Here is a 9,218-nt window from a genome sequence, read left to right on the forward strand (position 1 = left end):
TTATCCCTGTTGTGTCCCCAGCATTAGCACAAAGCTGAAAACCCTGAAGGCACAGCAAATGTTACTGAAGAAATGAAAAGAACAGTGGCTTAACTGTCAAAACTCTGGCCTTGAGATGAACCTCAAAACATGGCCACTTCCTAACTCCAGTTCTGCCCCTGAACCATCATGAAACAGGTCATTACCCTCCATGCTGTGTCCAGGACAGGGGCTGAAATTTTAGTGTCCCAGCCTGGACCAATTCCTGACTATTCACCTCCCTCCCTAACTCAGCAATAGCAGTCTTGGACTGCAGGCCTCTGAAGAGGTTCTTGATGACCAACCATGACCTATCAGCTCATGACAAGCAGCAACCAGTTGCAACTCCACCTGTTTGAACCCCAGAGGCCATGGGCTCCTGTCAATCTACATGCTCTGGTTCTTTTGCCTACCCTGTGGCTTCTTGGAATAGGGCACATTTGGTGTCTGTTTAATAAGCATCTACTGAGTAGGACTTGAGCCTCAGCTCCTCCTGAATCCCATTCTCCCAGAAACATGGGAAGCCCGGTTCCATCACAGGGGTTCCTCTCAAGGTCTTCTCCCAGGGTGGGGGCCAGATCAACTTCATCAGCCACACAGTCAGAGTTAGAGCCTGCTTCTGAAGTTTAAGAACTCCATCCAGGTGGGAGCTGGTGTGATGGCTCAGTCAGTAAAAGGGTTTGCCTTGCAAGCAGGGGGACCTTAGCTCCATCCCCAGAACCTACACAAAAAGTGTGAGAGGCTGGAGAGGTGGCTGAGCAGTTGGCTAACATCTACCTAGGGCATCTGATACCTCTCATCTCCACAGGCCCCTGAATATGTGTGCACACACTCACACAAAGATACACACGCTAATTAAACTGAAGTCATTTCTGAAACAGGGAAAAGCCAGCTTTGATGGTGTGCGTTTATAATTCCAGCGGTGGGGCTGCGGAGGCAGCGGAGTCCCTGGGGCCCAGCGACCAGCTAACCTAGGCTATTTGACTAGTCCCAGGCCCTGGAGGGATCGTTTAGGGGCTAAGAATACTGTCTGTTCTTCCAGAGGATGAGGGTTCAATTCCAAGCATCCACATGGCAATTTAGAAACATCTGTAACTCCAGTTACAAGGGAGTTAAGGGCACCAGGAACAAGTGAGGTCCACATATATACATACAGCCATAGCACTCATATACATGAAAATAAAAAAAATAAAACAAACAAGATAGATGGACCCTAAGGAAAAGCATCTATGTGTTGTACAGAGCATGAATACACACACACACACACACACACACACACACACACACATGAGAGAGAGAGAGCGAGAGAGAGAATAACAAAAAACCCACCAAACAACAACAAAACCAGTTCTTTAATGAAAAATTCCATCATTTGTTTATTTTTATTTTGTGTGTTTTGCCTGCATGTATGTCAGTGTATGTCAAATCCCCTGGAAGCGGAGTTGCAGACAGCTCTGAGGAGCCATGTGGGTGCTGTCAGTTGACCCAGGTCTTCTGGAAGAACAGTCAGTCCTCTTAACCACTGAACACTCTCCCCAACCCACAAAACCAGTTCTTACAGCTTAACCGTGGATGTGAGAGGCATCCACAGGATACAGAAGCTGCAGGAGGTGAGCTCTGTCGAGACTGAGAAAGTTCTCTCCAGAGTTAGCGAGGGAAGCTGAGACTATGTGCTGTATGCTGGTTCATGCTTGAATCCCAGCACTCTGAAGCTAGAGGCAAGAGAATTGCTGTGATTTGGAAACCTGCTATTACTGACATACCTTGCTACCTTCCTGAAGGCAATGTAAGCAGTTTAAGAATCCTGATGCTCTCTATCCTTTACAGGATTTTAATAAAGATAGCAATCGTATTGAAACAAGGGTTCATGACAAAGACACAGAGGAACTGCCTGCCTTCCTGAGCAGACTTGACAGATCAGGACTTTTCTGATACTGTAGAAAAACAAAGGACAGACCACCTTTGCTTAAGCAAAAGGCCGTATAAAACTTTAAGAATCAAAGGAAAAAATGATAGTCTTTTGTCAAGTTGACACAGACTAGAATCATTTTGGAAGAGAGAATCTGTTAATACACTGCCCTCCCCAGACTGGCCTGTGATGCATTGTCTTGATTGGTAGCTGACGTAGGAGGGCCCTTCTTGTTGTAGGTGGTGTCAGCCTTGGGCTTGTGGTCCTGAGTGCTATAAGAAAGCAGGCTGAGGAAGCCATAGAGAGCAAATCAGTAAGCCGCACTCTTCCATAGCCTCCCGGTTCCTGCCTAGACTTCCCCAAAACACACCCTTTCTTCTCCAGTTTGCTTACGGTCCTGGTGTTTCACAACGGCAATAGAACCCTAACAGACAATCTTCTAATCTGTACATTCCTCCGTGCTTCGATGCCTTTTATTTCTGATAATTTAGATTCTGCTGGCTATGGTGTCGCAGTTCTGTAATTCCAGCTACTTGAAAGGCTTGGCACAAGGATCACACATTCAAGGAACGTGTGGGCTACAGAGTAAGACCCTGTGTCAACACTGAAGGCTCCAAGCCAGGTGTGGTGACACACCCTTAATCCCAGCAATTTGGGAGGCAGAAGCAGGCAGATCTGTGAGTTTGAAGACAGCCTGGTCTACAGAGTGAATTCCAGGACAGCCAGGGCTACACACAGAAACCCTGTCTTGAAAAACAAACAAAGCCAAAACAAAACAAACAATCAATCAAACAAACAAAACTCTGAAGGCTCCAATATATAGTTCCGACTCCATGGTCATACACAGCCCTGATTAAACTCAGCATGTTTTAAAAGAAAAAGACATGAAGGTGGGAAATGGAGTTTTAGGGAGACAGGGAGAGTTGACAGAAGTGAGAGACTTGGGGGTGAGAGTAATTGGAAGGTATTATGTTCATATATGAAACTGTCAAAGAAAAATATAATAATAAAATACAAATGTAAAAATAGGGCAGGTGGCTCGTTTGATAAAGTGAATGCTGTAAAAGTGTGAGGACCTGAGTTCCTTCTCCAGCACACACACCAGCTTGGCATGGCAGCGCACACCTCTAGCCCCAGGGCAGGAGTGTGGAAGGCTCACAGGCCAGCCAGGCTAGCCAAATACAGTAAGGATCAGTGAGAGACCCTGTCTCAAAAACATAAGATGGAGAGCAATAGAGGAAGACATGTGGAGTTGACCTCTGGTCTCAAGGTGAACGGCTAAGTTCATGAGCTGGAGCACCCGTACACACTACGATGTGCGCACCCACCCGTGTGAGAGCACACCCATGAGCGAGCACACACACACACACACACACCGATGCTTGGGTTTTCTTCTGTTTTTTAAACTGTTTTACTTGGGATATTTAATGTCTCCACCTCCCTTTTACCAACCCCTTAACCCTGGCTAAGAGAAAGGTTAGCGGGGAGAGGGGGTACATCCCCTTTACTTCTCCCAGCTGTTTAGGGTCAACCAGGTTCTTTTGGGGGCTGTACCAATCTCCACTGTCAGGATATCCAGCCAGCCTCAGGATATTGAGGCAAGTAGCCTCCTCTGAGCCGCTGCGTTGAAACATTTCTCTTCATTTATCTCCAAGCCACGACACTGTCCACCTCTGTTGTGTCCACACTGATACACAACACACCAAGGCCAAAACGGCACGCCACATCTCTCTCCTGGGCCCCTGTTTATCTTCCTTAGAATCCTAGACCACACTCCTCTCCTTGGGGCACAAGGCAGGGTGCTACCAGCTGGAAAAGACCATGCCCCACGTGAGACAATTTTCAGCTGTGGACAAACTAAAGCCTAAAACTAAAATCCTGTATTTGGGATTAAAACAAAAACATCTTTACTAACATAACTAAGTTTACAAAGAAACCAAAACTCCCATTACACACACACACACACACACACACACACACACACACACACACACACTATTGAGGCTGGGAATATAGCTCAGTGGCAGAACTTTTGCACAGCGTACCCAAAGCCCTAGTTCCAATCTCTAGATTGGAAAAATAAATTTTTTTTTCTTTTCTGTCTCCTTGGCCAAAAACAATACTCTTCATCCATCATGGTTCCAAAGAACAAAATTTAACTTTCTTCCTAAAGTGAGCAAAGACTGTGATGATGTCTAAAATAGGTAGACTGAGTTTTCCTATGTGCTTATACTTCAAATCCTACCTTAAGTGCCCCAAAGGAACAGTAAAAGGTCACTTTAAGATGACCTTTCCCCGACCCCACTACAGCCACCATCATCCTTTCTTACTGTACAGCAATGTTTCTTCTCACCCCATTCCTCACTTGGTGAGACTCCCTCTGCAGGTGCTCGGCCACGGTCACCACCTCTTTAATGCTCGGTGGTCTCTGCCTGACATGGCACCTCCCTTGGAAGGTTGGTCAGAAACTGTGCTAGCAGGAGCAGTTCCAAAATTTGCTCTTTTGAGTGGATCCCTGGTCTCGGCCGCAGATGGCCTAGTTCTTGAAGCTGGCTGACAGCCTCAGGAGACCCAGCCAGCAGACATTCTTAGGCCCCTGACTGCCTTTTTGGGAAACGGATTATTTCTTTATTTATTTAGCTTTGATTGGCCCTCTTTGTCTCAGGCTCCTCAGGATGCCATAAGCCTTGATCTGAGGGTCCAAACACTCAACCACTTTCAGGTTCACCATCACTCTGCTCTTTTACCACATCTGCTCCCAAGGCCACCACGAAACAGGTGCCACCTTTGGCAACTGAAGCACAGGCTGGTCTGGTTTAAAATTCAAAGAAAGTATCTTCTTGCTAAAGGCGCTGAAGGGTGGTGGGGAGAAGGAAATTATGCCATCAGTAAAATGAGCTTAACGTTTGCTACTTAAGAAAAATGAACAGAAAAGGTCCTGACTTGCCCCTCCCCTTAAAGTGAACTATTATGGGTTAGAGAGACGGTGAAGAGCGTTTGCTGCTCTTGCCGCAGGGTCCCCGGAGTTACCAATCACTGGGCAGCCCGTAACAATCTGTAAATTCAATTCCAGGGGACCTGATGCCTTCTGATCTCCACTGGCACCAGACACACAAATAGTATACATACATGTATGTAGATAAATCTTTAAAAAATGAATTATATGTCTCTATACCATGCGTGCCTGGTGCCCACCAAGGGCGTCAGATCCATCTGGAACCAGAGTTACAGATGATTGTGAGCCGCTGCTTTTTTGTATGGTGGGAATCGAACTCAGACCAGCCAGAGCTGCACAGTGAGACCTTGTCAGATGGGGAAACAGAGTGGGGGACAGGAGAGGAAGCAAAAGAAAGGACAGCGGGCAGGGCTGGTGATTAAGGTGTCATTTTACTGGTTTTTAATTTCTTGAGAGCGGTGTAGACCTGTAAATGAGGCTTCGCGGGCCTCCTTCCCCTGAGGTAAACCGAAATTTTGCCCAGCAAGCTACGAGCATTCAAATAAATGGCCAGTTTCTGTTGTCCACCGAGGGTTCTGGAGGCGTGGAGTGCTTCCCGCCTCTGCATCAGCGTAAGCCTCTTCTGAGCCTGCACTGGTCAGTCTTCTCACGTTGGCGATGGCCAGGCAGAAAAGCGTCAAGGAAGGTACAGAAGCTTCTCTAGGGCGCACGGTGGAAGCTGCTCTGCCGTCCCCACAGCCGGCGCGGTGCAGGTGCAGGTGCAGGTCCGAGCGAGCAACGGTGGCCCTAACTGCCCCTCCGAGAGGATGCCAGAGCCTGGCTTCGGCCAACGCGCTGAGCAGGCGCGGCCGACGGTCTCGGTTACCGCCGAGAGCCCCGCTCGGCGGAAGCCGCTTCCCGCCGCTCACTTGAGAGCCGCCCTCACCGCGCAACTGTTCGCCAACAGCAGCGGGGGCAGCGGGAGGGCAGAGCCGGGACACAGCGAGGCACGGCCTCGCGCCGCCGCTAAGTTCCCGGGGACAGGGACAGCGTGCGGGCGCGCTACCGGAAGCGGAAGTGTCCCCGCGGCCTGTTTGCCGCCCCTCCCCCTTCCCAGAGGCGCGAAGCCCGGCTTTGCGGGTCTGGGCTACGCGAGCCCCCGAGTTTGCGGACCTGCCGGGGCGTAGACTGTCTCTACCGACTGGCCGGAGGACATCGCCTCCGGCCATCCCTGAGGAACTCTGGGGCCGCCGGCGGCTGGTGTCCGCGGCCGTTGCCTGGGGTCACGCTCCAGCTGTGCTCGCGGGCCCCTCGCAGCTTCCTTGGGGACCGTGAAGTTCCGAAAGCCTGCTGAGTCGTGGGGTGGTGCTTCCCTCGCAACTGCTTTTGTTTTGTACTTTTCTTGTAAGGGAGGCTTCCTTGACAAAGAAATTGAGATCTAATTAAGTGATCTGTTCGGTGCCACACGTTTCAGTGGCAGGTGCTAAAGCAGAATGTAGGCTTCCTGTTATCGTAAGGTTTTTTCCATCATTGTACTTCCCTGAAGGTGAGAGCACTGTTTTCATGCCCGCTAGCAATATCTAAGCATAGTCACCTGCGTAAGATAGCTTATCCGTAAATGTGAGCATAGATTGTGGATTTTGGGTGCTCTCCAATTTTTTTTTGGTAAGTATACCAGCAAAGAGATTATTACGTGAATGCGATGTAGCCGGCATTAGTTTCCAACAAGCCCATGTTTCAGCAGTCTAGTTAAAGATCTGATCAGTTTCATGCCTGTGGAGAACACAGCAATAAAAAGGCATAAACAACCCCGTGAGAACTCGAAGGAAAAAGGTGATTGGGAGTTGAAGAAATTAGCAAAGGCCTCAACGGCTTTTACAACAGCCTTTGGAGATTAAAAGCTGCAAAGAACTGGGATGTAAAACTGGAGATCTGCCTTCCTTGAGCTGGAAGAGGACGAGTTTAAGAAATTAAAAAATTAAGCCGGTGTGATGGTGCACTCCTTTGATCCCAGCACTCCACGGGCAGATGGATCTCTGTGAGTTCGAGGCCAACCACCAAGAGAGCAAGGGCTATTACACAGAGAAACCCTGTCTCCAAAAACAAGTTAAAAATTATGTGGTTCTTACTTTTAGAGTCTTCTGAATGCAAAAGAGAAAACTGCATTTAAAAAAGTAAAGGGTTTTTTTTTTTTTTTTTTTTTTTTGTAGGGAAGTTTATCTGGAGGTAAGCTTAAAGTGAGAATGAAAATGAAAGGCTGTTTCTCTTTGCTCTGGAATAGAACCTTTTATGACTGGGGCACAGATCTTTTAAGCATTACAGATCAAACAGACACTAATGAGTACTTGCCTGTCAGTTGATATGGGTGCCATTCGAGTCTCTGGGAGAACAGCCAGTGCTCTTAACTGCTGAGCCATCTCTCCAGCCCCCTGGACTTGCTTCCTTAAAGCCCAGTATTGCTCCGGTCTCAGAACCAAACCACAGCAAAGCCTTCAGTGCTTTGCTTCACCCACTGTGGAGCACACAATGAGAACCATTAACTGAGCGTGTGAAATGCTCCAAGTGGTGTCCTTGGACATGACCAGCAAGCCACAGTCATAAGGAGAAAGTTGGCTAAGGAGTCCCAGAGCAACTGCATGGTTGTTGCCAACGACCACACGTCCATCCTTCAGTGTGGCCGAGGTAGACAAGGTCACAGGCCGGCTTAATGGCCGGTGAAAAACCTATGCTATCTGCCGGCCCATTGGAAGGATGGGCAAGTCAGATGATTCTGTTCTCCGGCTGGCTAAAGCTGATGGAACTGTCTCAAAGAACTTTTGATCAGAAGAGATCGGGACTATTTGTCATAAATAAAAGTGAGAAAGTGTATCTGTCAAAAAAAAAAAAAAAGTTGCACTTTTGATTTCCCCTTCCTCTGTTAGGGGCTGTTTTAGAAGAAATTTATGTGCAGCTGGGAAACAGTAAGCAAATACATTGGATTAATTCTGAAAGACCCACACAGCTCAGGTTGAATGTCAGCTCTCTGGAGTTATTGGTGCTGCTACTGGCTAATAGCCTTTTCCTTTCCTATGTGTAATAGATGCTATTTAATTGTTTTAACTAACTACTTTTTCTTACCCTTTTCTAAGATAGAGCCTCACTTTGCAGCCCTGACTGGTCTCAAACTCAGGGAGAGCTGCCTGCCTCTGCCTCTAGAATGCTAGGATAAAAGACGTGCCCCACCACACCTGGCATAACTGCTTTTTTAAAAAAAAAAAAAAAAAAAAAAAGCTGCTTGTAAGCTGGGCTGTGGTTCATTCCTGTAATCATAATGCCTGGAAAGTTGAAGCAAGGTGGCTGTCATGTGTTCAGGGCTAGCCTCAGCTACAGAGTGAACCCCTACCTCAAAAGGAAGATCTTTATCTTCATCTATTAATTGACTCCGTACCGTAGGTGCCATATCATAGTTGCTGTTTCTTATAGTACAGTGCTGGCCTCTTCTGAGCCTCTTGATGAGACAATTGAGAGGATTTTATGCATTGGCACATAAATGGACAGTAAGGCTCTAACCTAAAGGAGAGAAGTAACTGAAGTACTAATTTTTTCCCTCTTTTCTGACGTATTTTTTTAAATAGCACGTGGAATGGATTATAGAGGTAGTTTTTGTTCTTCTCATGAAGTTGTGTGTCTGGAATGAAGACCATGACATCTATGGCTAGACATTTCAGAAGACCTGGAATGGCTTTCAGCCTGGTCAGGAGAACCTAAAAAGGAATATTGAGGGCATAGAGCTATAGAACAATTTCCTGTCTGAAGAACTTATGGGAAACAGTTGGTCAGAAATACCAGCATTTGAATTCTTCAGGCAGCTGAATCTTTGTTCCATTTAAGTAAAAGCTAAAGAAAATTTCAACTCTGAAATACAAAACATAACATTTAATACCCTGATGTAAATTAGGATAACAAATGAAAAGACAGATTTAAAAAAAAACCTCTGGTAAAACATTTTGCAAACCTTTTAGACTCCTATGTAAGAATGCATTATTCTAAAGATTGAAAAGATCACAAATATGAAACCATTTCACTGAAATTATATCTAGAATATATCAATATATCTAGAAAATGTGAGAATAAAAAAATGCTACTAAATGCTATTTGCATATTTACAGATTACTTTGGGAACTTAGTGACTCACTACTCACTACTGTATTGACTGAAACAAAAGTCAGATTGCACTCATGTGTACAACCTACTAACTTTTCTTCACTTAGAAGATCCTACATAGGTGGGCGTGGTGGAGCACGCCTTTGATCCCAGCACTGGAAGCAGAAGCAGGTGGGTCTCTGTGAGTTTGAGGCCACCTTCCTCTACAAAGTG

This window comes from Psammomys obesus, unplaced genomic scaffold (assembly GCF_907164565.1).
Source record: "Psammomys obesus unplaced genomic scaffold, mPsaObe1.curated_primary_1811, whole genome shotgun sequence".
In the NCBI taxonomy this organism is placed as follows: domain Eukaryota; kingdom Metazoa; phylum Chordata; class Mammalia; order Rodentia; family Muridae; genus Psammomys; species Psammomys obesus.